The 14801-nt window shown below is 43.5% G+C and overlaps 1 protein-coding gene across 47 annotated transcripts in view; it reads left to right on the forward strand.

Annotated features, from left to right (window-relative positions):
* The window catches only part of nrxn1a (neurexin 1a), a 2342145-nt gene that overhangs the window by 904490 nt on the left and 1422854 nt on the right, over positions 1 to 14801 (forward strand). The gene's annotated exons all lie outside the window — the stretch shown is intronic.

The raw sequence follows: 14801 nt of genomic DNA on the forward strand, positions 1-14801 counted from the left end.
GCACCACTGGAAAACCTCGCTGCCTATGGAGATCCCATACGTCATCTGAAGAAAACAATATCGACCTATCGGATACATGAATCTGGTTGGTTTTAAGGAATTCTTATCTAATAGGATCTGCTAGAACCTATCTTTCACATCAAGAGTGCTGAACACCTTGGCATTTGGCAAGTTTGGTATCAATTGTTCCACTGTCTTCATAGGGTGATGTGGTCTGAGCAATGCATTGTTCAAGTCAAGGTCGACACAAACCCTGACCACGCCATCTTTTATCTGTGACCCCCATTGCTGAAAATGACTCTGTGGCCTCATCTGTAGGAGATATGACACCGAGCGCTATCATCCGATGCAGCTCAGAAACAATTTTCTGTTTCATGGCTACCGGCACTCTACTCGAAGCACAGACACTGACGTCTGCTTGTAATGTTGTCTTTTTTGCAGCAGCAGCTGCTTGCGGCATGAATCACTATTCATTCCACAGCCAACCCAATCCTTGATCACATCTTCAGTGAGAGTTGAGAGTGCACATTTCTTCGTGGATATGCTTCTATCCTGATACTCTCACATCCCCCATGCCTTCTCCACCCTTGTGTTCCCTGCCATCTCTCAGGGTGCCATCCAATGAACTGGTTGTGCTGAGCGATCCCGCCCTGCACACAAACTGCCGGCCACCAGACTACGGACCCCTGGGACCTCCTCCCCCACTGATCCACACATCCTTCCTCTCATCGCAGAGGTATCCCCAGTGCTGCAGCCAAGCTCTTGGACATTCGATTGCTGGCTGCTGCCTGTCATGTTGAAGCCTCCAGTGTTCAGGCAACAAGTACAGGCCCGCGGTCTGAATGAGATGCTAAGCAGTAACACCCGCTTGCGACATGGCACGTCTACCCACTTGGGAGCGATGGAATGCTCACATTGCTAACAATGCCAATTCCCTATTAGCGATAGCCTTCAGCTGTACAGCCAGAGGCCACCACGGTCAGTGGGAGTTAATGTGAACTGCACCATATTACCACGGATGGGGCTCTATCCTGGGAGTTTTCGGTGGGCCGGACAGGCTGAAGCTGAAGTTACTCCTGGTATGGGTATACATGACCCAGGGCTGGCATATTGGACCTGGGGGCGCTGAGATCCTTGCCCGCTCCCCCCAGCCAAGGGACGATCCCCCACCGATGGCAGCCGGAGCTCCCCCAGGCTCCCCCAGGCTCCCACACCCACCCTGAGTACTGGGGAAACGGCCCTGGTGCCCCCAGGCCCGGTTTCCAAGATGGCTACTCACCTCCTCCGAACCCCACAGCAGCCATTGCACTAGCTTCACGTTTTTAAATAGGTCTGCTAAAGGGCACCCGTGTGGCCCATGGATTGCGGCCATAATGTAAATAAAATTATCGGGCAGCTGAGATTCAATTTCTGCATTTTCTGTGTCAGATAGGGATTCCAGTAACTCCAACATACTTCATGTGTCCTGGATAACCACATGTACAGGAAATGGCTCCAGTTGCTGGAAGTCAAGCTTAGGATTTCTGAGCATAATAAGTGGCTGGAGTCATGACTGCAGTTATTGGAGGCTGCAAATTTTCTCAGCACATGTTCCAAGAGATAGTACCTCACAGAGCATTCAGGAAGTAGTACGTGGTAACCATACAGCAGGGTAGAGAGAGTTTGGGCATGCAGGAAACCTATGGGAATGTGGCACTCTCAAATAGATTCTCTGAACTGATTACCAGGGGTTGCCTAGGTAGATTGGATTGGATTGGTTTATTGTCATGTGTACCGAGGTACAGTGAATAGTATTTTTCTGCGAGTAGCTCAACAGATCATTAAGTACATGGGAAGAAAAGGGAATAAAGGAAAATGCATAATAGGGCAAGACAAGGTTTTACAATGCAACTACATAAGCACCGGCATCGGATGAGCACACAGTGTGTAGTTTTAATGAGGTCAGTCCATAAGAAGGTCACTTAGGAGTCTGGTAACAGCGGGGAAGAAGCTATTTTTGAGTCTGTTCGTGTGTGAACAGATTGAAATGAAAAACGGTACACAAACTATTAATTGCATAATTGGCGGCCTTCAAAGCTGAGAGGTTCAGGTACAGAGTAGACACATTCCAAGGAGGAGAGAAGGAAAACCATTGAAATCTAGAGCTCCCTATAGCATAAACGATTTAGCAATTAAAGAGAGACGGGGTAGAATTTTAAGGATGGAGATCACTCAGAGCTCACCACCCTGCTCGTCAGCATGAAACATGCTTGTACTGATTCTTGGAACCACACCGCCATTTAATGTTCACTTGAGCGTTGATTGGCAGTGGGCAGGGCTTCCATCTGTCCTGGAAAGGAAGTCCTGCCCATGAGAGAGGTTGAATATCTGATTGGCCGACAGCTCTCTGACCGAACCAGGTGCAGCACTGCAGTAACCAGAGGCGGTACTGTCGTGCTCTGCCTGGAACTAAGTCTCCGGACTGTTATAAAGGTAAGTCCAATGGATGGGAGTGCAATCAGTGCAATCGCTGGGGAGTCAGGAAGGGGCATTTGTGGTCTCACAGGAGTAGGCCTGGGCGGTGGGAGGGGGCGAGTAGGGTTGTGAAGGGAGGGCTGGAGTTCCAAGTTCCCAGAGGGGAGGGTGCCCCACATCTGAGGAGCCCTTCAGATTGAGGCGCCACCACCCTCCTTTTCCCACCCAAGATGGAGAAAGTTTTTTTTCTGTTTCCCACCCTATTCGCACCAGCTCCCGCAAGTCTCAAAATTGAGGCTAGGTGACAGGTGAAAGGATGGGTTTCCCACTCAAGGCCCACCAGCCCAATTGTGAAATTGCATCTGGTTTAGGTCAAGCGGGACCCTGGGGGGAATCCCTCATCCATTCAATTTTAAGCTCCTCTTCCTCGCCTCAGAACCTGCCTTGGAGAGAGCATAAAATTCTACTGAGACAAAGGCAGTTTTAAGATTCATACATAAAATTACCGAAGGAACAGAAAGCAGTGGGGAACCTCACAATGGGGAAGATAAAATTCTATCCTGGGTGTTGTTCTCCTTGGAGCAAAGAAACTTAAAAGGAGGTTTTATCAAGTACATCAGTTTAAGGAACAGGCAAAAGAGCCAGCAGTCACACGAGGAAGGATTTTTTCAAATGCTCATTGTTATGAACTGGAATGCACTGCCCAAATGGATGGTGGAAACAGATTCATTCTAAACTTCAGAAGATAATTGGATAAATACATGAAGAGAAAAACAATTGCAAGGTGATGTAGTAAGAGCAGAGAACATAACAACATAAGAACTCGGAGCAGGAGCAGGCCATTTTGCCCTCTGAGCCTGCTCCACCATTCAATGAGATCATGGCTGATCTTGTGTGGACTCAGCTCCACTTTCCCGCCCGAACACCATAACCCTTTATTCTTCAAAAAACTATCGATCTTTATCGTGAAAACATTAAATGAAGGAGCCTCAACTGCTTCACTGGGCAAGGAATTCCCAGTGAAGTGAAACTATTTGCGTAGCTCCACTGAAGATCCAACACAATCATGTTGAGTCAAATGGCCTTGTTCTCTGCGGTGTCTTTCTATGATATATGACATTACCAAGTTTGCAGATGATCTCAAAATTGTGTTGAAGTAGACTTTTTGAACAAACTCCATTAATAGCTCAAATTCCAGCTTTATCTTTAAACCTGTATCATGACATTTGAGAATATGACTCCAGTTTCATGGCAATAAATGATGTGAAGATGTCATTTTATCATTTTCACAAACAGCAGGATTTTAAAAATACCTCTATTGTCACATTTCTGCATCATTGACATCCCACCTTTACCCTCTTTTACTATATCAGACAAAAGAAAATGTCACCAGACAGATTCAAACAGAATTAGGGAAATGCTAGCATTTGAAATGGGCAGCTTTGGATGTAGGTGGGAGTTCAATGAATATGGAGTCCAGGACGGAGAATTGCCCCCAAGAGCTACCAGTCCAATCAGGTAGTGGTGGCCATTGTTAAGGCTGCAGCTGTGAGGAGAAAGTGGCTCAATATGCACCCTCAAAGTAAGTAGTCTTTAGGGATGATAGGGTGGTCATGGGTAACAGACAGAATTGTTGTCGCAGTTGTCTTCCCCACTGACAGGTTCCCCAGTGCTACAAGGGGAGTCCTTCCTTGGGCCATAGAGTGCCCGAAAAAGAATGCCCCCCTCCCCTCCCAGAACGCACATTGAGGCAGTTAAGTATCACTGTATGGCCTCTGCATCTAGTTGTGCCCACCCTCCACACAAAAGATGGGAAGAGGCTCTTAGTGGGCCACTTAAGTGGTTCAAGTGGGCTCCCAACAGGCAACCAATCTGCCAATTTTTCCACCACTGACAAAATGGCATGACAATGGGAAGACTTCGGACATCCTTCATGCCTTCCTGCACCTTTTTGCCAACGATTCCTGCCTCCCAGCCCATTGCAAAAGGGCGGGTAAAATTTGATGTAGATTTAACATCCTTTTCTGGTTTAACTGGCTGAGTCTCTTGTGCCTTGGGAAATCCAGCAGCTGCTGTGAGGCAGGAACATACTTGGAAGCAATTCCTTGTGGGCCAGGGGAAGCAGAATTGTTTCCTCCCATATCCCGAAGCTCCCACACCATCCGACTCTCCCCCTACCCACGTTATCAATTGACTTGTTTGAACTGTTGGACTGAACTTGTCGTGTAGCCTTCTCTGGAGTGTTCGCCACCTGCCTGCCAATCAGACCAAATTATATCCTCGGAACCTGTCAATAGCAAATGGTGTACACTGCGGAGTTAAATCCCTCTCGCTTGTGGGGAAATCCAGTCATTAGGGTTTCCTGCACATTGCCAAATTCCCACTTCCAGAATGTTATACTTCCACCCAATCTGACAACAAGAGTTCGGAGAGAACAAGAGATCAAAATTATCTGTTTGCTAATATGTGTTTGTAAAAAGATTGAATTTTAATGGGCCAAAGAGTGGTTTGAATAAAAGTTTAATATATCATTCGCAAACGCTCTATACAAAGAACTGGTAATGTAATAATGATAAAATAACATTTATTCTTGCCAGATGATCAGCCAGGCTGTTGATAGGTGTCTACGATGGAATACAAAGTGAATTATCTGGAATTCATTGAGCATGCTATTATATGGGGCGATAAAAGGCACTGAGCATAGATTTTAATCAGAGCATTTGATCACTTTACTTGTTTCTTTCTTTGTCAATGTTCTTCTTGGCTCCATCTTCATTATCTTGTGGCAGTTCATTCAAGTGTTATTATTAATCTCCCAGCTTTAGCTGCAAATGTCCAGAGGTTATTCAAGCTCCGTAATGTCTGCACACTTGCTCTTCCAGCAGAATTCAATGGATGGTAATCAGTAGTTGGAACACCTGCCGATTTTCTTCTCCTTTACCCAAGGCATTGTAGCAAACTATAAGACTCCGACCATTGCCCCAGTCTAGCTCATTGATCACAGCGCAGACCGGCGGTCATACCCAAGACTGTAATCTGCGGTTGATTGCAACATTTGTGATTACGGTTATCACCTTAGTGTCAGGCAGATTGCTTGTTGAGTTGAACGTGGAGTGAGTTTAAGGATGTAACCTAAACTCGGGTTTCTGAAGAATACGAACTGCTCAAGCTTTACTTGCAGCTTAGGAAGTTACTTCAACTTATAAGTAGAAAATGTTCTTGGGACTCCCAAACTTAACGAGTACTTCCTGAACTCCCGGAATTTTGTACAAGCAAAACCAAACTATTATGAAATGCAAAATAAAAATAAATCGGTGGAAAACCAATCTAGTAGAATGCACTCTGTCATCGCGACTTGATCCAATTCATGTTTTTCGGATGAGGCCACCGGCTGCTTTCATTGCTCTTTGAATGGTTTTGGGACAAAGCCAAGAACTACAGTTCAAGAACATAAGAACATAAGAACTAGGAGCAGGAGTAGGCAATCTGGCCCTTCGAGCCTGCTCCGCCATTCAATAAGATCACGGCTGATCTTTTGTGGACTCAGCCCCACTTTCCCTGCCGGACACCATTTCCCTTTATTCCTTTATTCTTCAAAAAACTATCTATCTTTATCTTGAAAACATTTAATGAAGGAACCTCAACTGCTTCACTGGGCAGGGAATTCCATAGATTCACAACCCTTTGGGTGAAAAAGTTTCTGGAACGTACCTCTCCATTCACCTGAGGAAGGAGCTGCGCTCCAAAAGCCCGTGTTTGAAACAAACCTGTTGGACTTTAACCTGGTGTTGTAAGACTTCTTACTGTGCTCACCCCAGTCCAACGCCGGCATCTCCATATCAAAAAGATTATAAGTCATGAAACAGTATCTAATGAGAACAACCAAGAAACGTTTAAAACAGAATTTAAATATAGCAACATACCTTTTTTAAAAAAAATATTTTTAAAAAGCCAATCCTACTTCCAGCTGCTTCATCATTCTTTCCTTTACATGTTTATCTGCGAGAACTGCACCGAGAGGACTGTCAATTTATAGGATAAATCCATGATCAATCTAACAATACAGTGACTCTTGTAATGTTAATGATGTTATCTGTCTCAGTTTTCCTTTGATGATTTTAAACATTTTGCAATGAGGCATAATATTGGTGTTTACTGCAATTGACACAAAATTATACCACTATAAGGCATATTTGTTGAAATTGCAAGTTTGAAAAATATCACTTGGGGAAGTCACATTTCTTGCACAACTTGTTCAAATACTGCTGTATAAATCTTCGGGAAGTTATGGACGCATATTCTTTCTGATAAACAGTAGACCAACCAATGACATGTTGAGCATTATGTGTACTATAATGACGTTGTGAAGAGCAGATAACATTGATATTGAGGGACACATCCTGCTTGATTAGTCTCCTTCAATTGAACTGACATCAATAGAATATTTGACAAAGTCCCACCTGAAAGCGTGTTGGTTAACAGAATAGGTATGGGGGTTCAGGATAAAACTTGGACAAGTTTGTGAGTGCCAATATTGTTTGGTGATTGGACGGTAGGAGGTCGGGTGCTCAGTATCGGGTGGGATTCTATGGGAATTGATTTTTGGATAACAGCTATTGTGAATTTGTAGCAGAGACTGAATTCAGAAAATTGTTGATTGATTTTGTCGATGATACTAACCTAGAAAATGCCCATCGTGTCTGCATTGGCTCTCCAAACAAGCATGATGACTGAGTGCTATTCTTCTGCATTTTCCCAATACCCTTGCATATTGTTTCTATTCAAGTAGTCATCTAATGCCCTCTTGAATGCCTCGATTAAACCTGCCTCCACCACACTTCCAGGCAGTGCATTCAAGACTCAAACCACTCGCGTGTGAAATTTTTTTTCTCACATCACATTTGCTTCCTTTGAAAATCATTTAATGTCTGTGCCCTCTCATTCTTAATTCTTTTTTAAGTGGTAACTGTTTCATCCTTTCTACTTCGTCCCCTCATGATTTTAAATATTTCTATCAAATCTCTTCTTAGCCTTCATCTCTCTAAGGAGAATAGTCCCATCCTCTCCAATCTATCCTCATTACTGTTTATCATCCTTGGAACCATTCTTTTTATGTCGGTGCAGACTCGATGGACCAAACGGCTTCCTCTACACTATATTTTTCTGTCATTCTTCTAAACCTCTTCTGCACTCTCTCCAATGTGTTCACATCCTTTCTACAGTGTTGGGCCTAGAACTGTACGCAATATTCAAGCTGACGTCTAACTAGTGTCTTGCATAAGTTCAGCATAACTGCCTTGCTCTTGTACTCTATGCCCCTATTAATTAAGCCCAAAATACTATATGCTTTATTAACTGCACTTTCCACCTATCCTGCCGCCTTCAATGATCTATGCGCATATAAACTTAGGTTCTTCTGCACTTACACCTTCTTAAGAACTATACCCCTTATTTTATATTGCTATTCATGGCTTTCCTACCAAAATGCATCACCTCACACTTCTATGCATTGAACTTCAGCTGCCACCTATCCACCCACTCTGTTGTGTTTAGTCTTCTATACCTTGCAAAAGAATCCACTGAATACCTTGCCTCGTCCAAACCAGGATCTTTATTGAATCACACGTGGTAAGATAGCAATCTGTTAAAGAGTAGGTTTTCATGGAGTTTCTTTGTACTCCTCTGGAACTACTCCTAGCATGACTGTTCGCTATATGTCTTACTACCATCACCGACAACCATCTGGTGATGACCGGATGTGTCTCCCTTTATATGGACTGCCTAGACACATGACCACAGTCTTGAGACCGTATGCCTGCACCAACACCTGCTGTTTGGAGGTCGCACTCCATCGCTCAACTGGCTGCATCTGGCCATACTATGGACTAATACAAAGTGAGGCAGAGCTTTAGCTCCTGGTTGGTATTTGATAAACAGTGGTTAGCACTGTTGCTTCACAGCGCCAAGGTCACAGGTTTGATTCCCGGCTTGAGTCACTGTCTGTGCAGAGACTGCATGTTCTCCCTGTGTCTACGTTGGTTTCCTCCGGGTGCTCTGGTTTCCTCCCACAAGTCTTGAAAGGTGTGGTGTTAGGTAATTTGGAGATTCTAAATTCTCCCTCTGTGTACCCAGATAGGCGTCGGAATTTGGCGACTAGGGGCTTTTCACAGTAACTTCATTGCAATGTTAATATAAGACTACTTGTGACAATAAATATTATTATTATGACATTGCTTGCAGGCATATCACCACACACTCCACCAACTTGTCTATATCCTTTTGAAGTTCCACACTGTCGTCTTCATAGTTTACAATGTGTCCAGGTTTTGTCATCTGCAAACTTTGAAATTGTCTTTGAAAAAGATCGAGATTATGAATATATGTCAGGAAAAGCAAAGGTCCCAATATAGGCCCTTGTTGAACTCCGCTATAAATCTTTCACCCTCCTAAAAAAATCTATTGACCATTACTCTCTGTTTCTTCTCACTCAGCAAATTTGGCATCCATATTGATATTTTTTATTGAATGAGCGATAATGTTTCTCACAAGTCTGTTACGTGGCACTATGCCTTCTGAAAGTCCATGTATGCCACATCAACAGCATGAGCCTCATCAGCCCTTTCTAGTACCTCCTCAATAAACTCCAGCAAGTTAGTTATACACAATTTTCCCTTTAGAAATTCATGTTGGCTTTTCCATGTGACTACTAATTCTATCACAAATAATTGTTTCTTGAAGCTTGCCCACCACTGATATTAAATTGACCAGCCTGTAATTCCTGGGACTATCCTGACAACCTTTTTCGAACAAATGCATAATATTTGCAATTTTCTGACACCTCACCCGAAGCTAGAGAAAACTGGAAGACTATGGCCAGAGCCCCTGCAATTTACAGCTCCTGAAAGCTTCAAATTTATAAAATGAATATTTATGACTGATGTCATGATATTTTCTTTGCACAGGAAGATCAATATGGATATACAGATAAAGCAGGCAATGATTTTAGAATTTAACCAAGAATTGGAAGCTGCAATGAGGGAACTTCTGGTCTTTCTGATTGAATGAACAACAATGATTCAAATGGCTTTCTTGATCGATAATTATCTTGTGATTTTTCACTTATATCGCTAATATTTGTCTGTAACGTTTGTTGAACACCACTCACTCAAATTGATTCTCATTCATCAATTAATTCTGACAATCATTTCACAAAAATGGAAGCATACATAATAGTTATCATAATTTTATTTATCCTTGACGTTATTTGGAAAATGTATGAAATGTCTTCAGCGTGTTATTTAATGTGGATCTAAATGTGTGGAGGTGAGCTGTTTAAATAGTTCTCAGGTGTATCTAAAGGACGTGATTAAAATGTGTGTTGGGGCCTTAAAATTAATGGAGCCGTTTATAAATTTCTTCAGCAGAACACGATTTATTCAGCGCAGTTTATTTTTTATTATCTCATAATGAAATTTATTGCTCAAGTGATTTAATGAGGTGATGTAATTAGTGTTACAAATGAAAAGGTATGAGTCTCAGCTAAAATATTTCTACAAAAGTAATTGACACATTGATTTTTAGGTACGGGATACTACAGATAAACTTCAAGGAAAATCAAATTATCTTCCTCTTCATAAGTTAATATAACATTATATAGCAGTATTGAGTATGAAAGGTCCAGCATGCGCCAAATAATGCTGGGAAATAGGTTATTCCATATCATTTCCCACAAAATGAGTGGCTGCTGTCAGTTCTGTAATCAGAGGCACTTGGAAGCAGGGAAAAAGTTTTGAAGGAGGGAAAAGAAATTCACGATGGTCTCTTCATGCAACTCTTTGAATAGCTGGCTCCCCGAACAGGTGCCAGAATGTGGCGACTAGGGGCTTTTCACAGTAACTTCATTTGAAGCCTACTTGTGACAATAAGCGATTTTCATTTAATTTAATTTCATTTTTTTCATTGTCACGTGTACCGAGGTACAGTGAAAAGTATTTTTCTGCAAGCAGCTCAACAGATCATTAAGTAAGTGAAAAGAAAAGGAAATAAAAGAAAATACATAAAAGGGCAACATAAGGTACACAATGTAACTACATAAGCACCGGCATCGAATGAAGCATACAGGGGTGTAGTGTTAATGAGGTCAGTCCATAAAAGGGTGGTTTAGGAGAAAGGAATACTCTTTCTTCAATGCTGGGAAATATAGATCATGAATGAACTGGAATGATTACCCACAGGATCAGATTCCATCCCAATTCTTCTGTGGACCATGCAGTGGCCAGAAAAGAAGCCCCCCACCCCCACCCCACAATTGCCATTGAAATATTATTGCATCAAAAACAGGTGGTTTGTTTGCGGGTCACTGGCCTGAGGAACAAGTGTAGAAGGCAGTTCTGATGCAAGTTCTATACCAATCGCTCTACAGAGCATTTCCAGTGTTTATTATCACTGTTTTTCAAAATTATTTTGAAAAATATTGCATTATTTATATTTGTTTACATTATGGACAGAATGTTATTCCCTCTCCCATGGTGTGTTTGGAGGCTGGACGATTGCCACCTCTGTGAGAATTAAATGCGGAGCATGAAGGCCTTTGGCGGGACTTCCCACCCATTTGAGACCCTTAAGTTGGCAATTAATGACCACTAAACGGCCTCATCCCACAGCCGCTAGTATTCATCCAACAGCAAACAGGCCCATCACCACTCTGTGAGCATGAAAACCTGTGCAGGATGCTCTCACTGATGGGAAGACCGGGTGCACCCTTATTTAAAGACACCCATTGCCTGATCGAGAAACCTGGCATCAGGAAAGAGGGGTTGTGCCACTGAGAGTCATGCCCCCTCCCGCCCCCCATGTTTGCTGCCGATGCCCCCTCGCTGGTGAAACCCGTCCCACAAAACCCCTCCTGCCATGACAGACCTCTGGCCAGGGTAACTCCTGAAGCCTGGCCCTCCACTGGAGGTCATTCCTGCAGTAGCCACTGATTCCCCAGTGACAGTGGTGAAAAACTGAGCTGCCAGCTTCTGATTGACTGGCAGCTTTCAAGTGTGCGAGATTTCGGCTGCTGAGTCCTTGATCCCTGGTAAGAGCAGCTGCTGACCACTAAAGTGCCTGAGAAGCACATACGACCCTCTTTGAGATGGCAATGTGAATCTTTTGCTGTCTCTCCAGCCAGAAAGCAGGACCCCGGTCCCACACCCTTGAGGCAGCAGTGCTAACCATGTGCCACCATGCTGTTCACTAATGTTAAGATAGTTTAAAACAGTGGTAATAATAAAATTTGTCTTGATACACAATATCCCTATGTGTATTGTGGAATCACTCCTGGAGTGAAGTACTCTTTTTCTTCCCCATTTTATAAATTATTAAAAATATTGGTGTATCTGTCTAGTGTCCAAGTAAGCATTGGTGTCTGGTCCGGGATAATAACATAAGTGTGTGTGAGGGAAGTGAGAGTTTGTGTGTGTGAGAGTAGTCAGAGTTGTGTGAGATAGGTGAGAGTATGTGTGCGAGAGGTCAGCGTGTGTGTGAGAGCTGGGTGAGTGTATGTGTACGTGTCAGAGAAGTCAGTGTGTGTGTGTGTGACAGAGACATCAGTATGTTTGTGAGAGAGGTGAGTGTGTGTGTGTTGTCAGCTAAATTAATGTGTGTATTCGATGCCCAAAGAGAAAATGCTGGAAAATCTCAGCAGGTCTGGCAGCATCTGTAGGGAGAGAAACAAGTGAATGTTTAGAATCCAGATGACCCTTTGTCAAAGCTAAAAGACAGAGAAACTGGGAAATATTTGTACTGTGGAGTGAGAGAATGAAAGATGAGTCATAGCTATAGAAACCAAGGGAACAGGGTGCTAATAGCCATTGAAATCAAGGGAACAGGGTGCTAATAGCCACATAAACCAAAGGAAAGAGTGCTAATGGCAGTCCCCAGAAAGAACAAAAGGTGTGAAAGGTCAAACAGTAGAGAAGCTAACATAAGCTGTGACAGATGCAGATGTGGGGGGAGGGGAAGGGGAAGCGAAGAGGAGAAAAGTTAAGGAAAGGGGACACGATAGAGGGGGTTAAATATATATATATATCTGAGTGTGTATTTAGTCATGATGTGGAGATGCCGGCGTTGGACTGGCGTGAGCACAGTAAGAAGTCTTACAACACCAGGTTAAAGGAGCAGTGCTCTGAAAGCTAGTGTTTGAAACAAACATGTTGGACTTTAACCTGGTGTTGTAAGACTTCTTACTGTGTATTTAGTGAATGGGTGCACCTGTGAGAGAGGTGAATGTGTGTGCCTGAGAGATGAGTGTGTACGTATGTGCCTATGCGAAAGAGGTGAGTGTGAGTATGAGAGAGAAATTAGTATTTGTATGTGAGAGAGATGAATGTGTGTATGAGCAAGGTGCGTGTGTCTTTGTGAGATGTGCGTGTTTGTGTGAGAGAGGTGCGTGTGTGTGAAAGAGGTGCATATGTGTGAGAGAGGTGTGTGTGTGAGAGTGTGTGTGAAAGAGGTGCGTATGAGTGTGAGAGATGTGAGGGTGTGTGTATGAGAGAGTGAGTGTGTGTATGGCGGAGGGAGTGTAGATGTGTGAGAGGTGAATGGGTGCACCTGTGAGAGAGGTGAGTATGTGTATGTGAGAGATGGGAGTGTGTGTGCATGAGAGATTAGTATGTGTGTGAAAGGTGTGTGTTTTTGGTGTGAGGTGATTGTGTGAGACAGATAAGTATGTATGTGAGAGAGAGGTGAGTGTTTATGTCTGTGTGTGACAGAGGAGAGGTATGTTTATGGTTTCAGAGAGAGAGGTGGATATCTGTGTCTAGTGAATGGGTGCACCTGTGAGAAAGGTGAGTGTGTGTACATGAGAGAGGTGAGTGTGTGTGTGTCAACATGTCTATGTAAGAGAGGAGTGTACCTGTGTGAGAGAGAGGTGCATGTGTGTGTGTGTGAGATCTGCGTGTGTGTGTGTGAGATCTGCATGTGTGTTTGTGAGATCTGCGTATGTGTCTGAGAGAGGTGCGTGTGTGTGAGAGGTACATATGTGTGCAAGAGAGGTACGTGTGAGTGTGTGCGCGTGAGAGAGGTGAGTATGTGTGTGAGAACGGTGAGGGAGTGTGTGAGAGAAAAAGGGTGTGTGTTTATGTGAGTAGTGAATGTGTGTATCCATTTGAGAGGTGAGTATATGTGAGAGAGAGGTGAGTGGATGTGCTTGTGAGAGGGGAGAGCGTGTACATATGAGAGATGAGAGTGTGTGCATGTAAGGTTAGTATGTGTGTGAGTGGTGTGAGTGTGTTTGCTATGAGAGGTGTGAGGTGATTGTGTGTGTAACAGAGATGAGTATGTATGCGAGATGAGTGTATATGTCAGAGACAGGTGTGTGTCTCAGAGAGAAGTGAGAGGGTGTGTGAGAGAGAGATGGAGTCAGAGATCTTGTGAGGGAGGTGAGTGTGTACGTGTGAGAGATGAGAATGTGCATGTGAGAGAAACAGGTGAGAGTGTGTATGAGAGAGAGAGACAGGTGAGTGTGTGAGAGAGAGGTGAGTGTGTGTGTGTGTGTGAGAGAAAGGTGAGTGTGTGTGTGTGAGAGAGGTCAGTGTTTGTGTGTGAGAGAGAGGTGAGTGCATTTGTATGAGAGAGAGGTGAGTGTGCGTGCATGAGAGAGAGGTGAGTGTGTGTGTCAGAGAGGTGAGTGTTTGTGTTGTGTGAGAGAGAGGTGAGTGTGTGTGAGAGAGAGGTGAGTGTTTGTGTGTGTGAGAGGGAGAGATAAGTGTTTGGTGTGTGTAAGAGAGAGGGAGAGATGAGTGTGTATGCACGCTTGTGCTTTTACAAGTGAGTCTACTTGTGCGCATGTCTGAAATGAAAATCTAGCTCTCAAGCAGCACTCCCTGTATTAAATTAATTTGTACACAGGTCAGAATCACTCCTCCCATTAAAAATTACAAAAATAAGATATACCCAATTCTGCAAATGACTTAAGGCTGCAGTTGTTTCTCCAGGTTCAACTACTGCCGAACGTGCATATAAATCAAGTGTCTGAACAAGGGGAATGTAAATTTCAGTTTATTAGGCAGGATCTGGCAAACATAGACTGGGAGCAGCTACTTGCAGGTAAATCTACATTTGGAGAGTGAGAGTCTTTTAAAAATGACGTAGAGTTCAGGCCCAACGTGTTCAGAGTGAAGGGCAAGGGTGGCAAGTCAGGGAATCCTGGATGTCAAGAGATATTGAGCATTTGATGAATTAAAAGAAGGAAGCATATGGTATTTATAAAACACTAAAAGCCGGGAGGCCCTTCAGGAATACAACATTAATCTTACATAGACTTACATTAATACTGCAATGAAGTTACTGTGAAAGTCCCC

This window comes from Scyliorhinus canicula, chromosome 1 (genome assembly GCF_902713615.1).
Source record: "Scyliorhinus canicula chromosome 1, sScyCan1.1, whole genome shotgun sequence".
Lineage (NCBI taxonomy): Eukaryota > Metazoa > Chordata > Chondrichthyes > Carcharhiniformes > Scyliorhinidae > Scyliorhinus > Scyliorhinus canicula.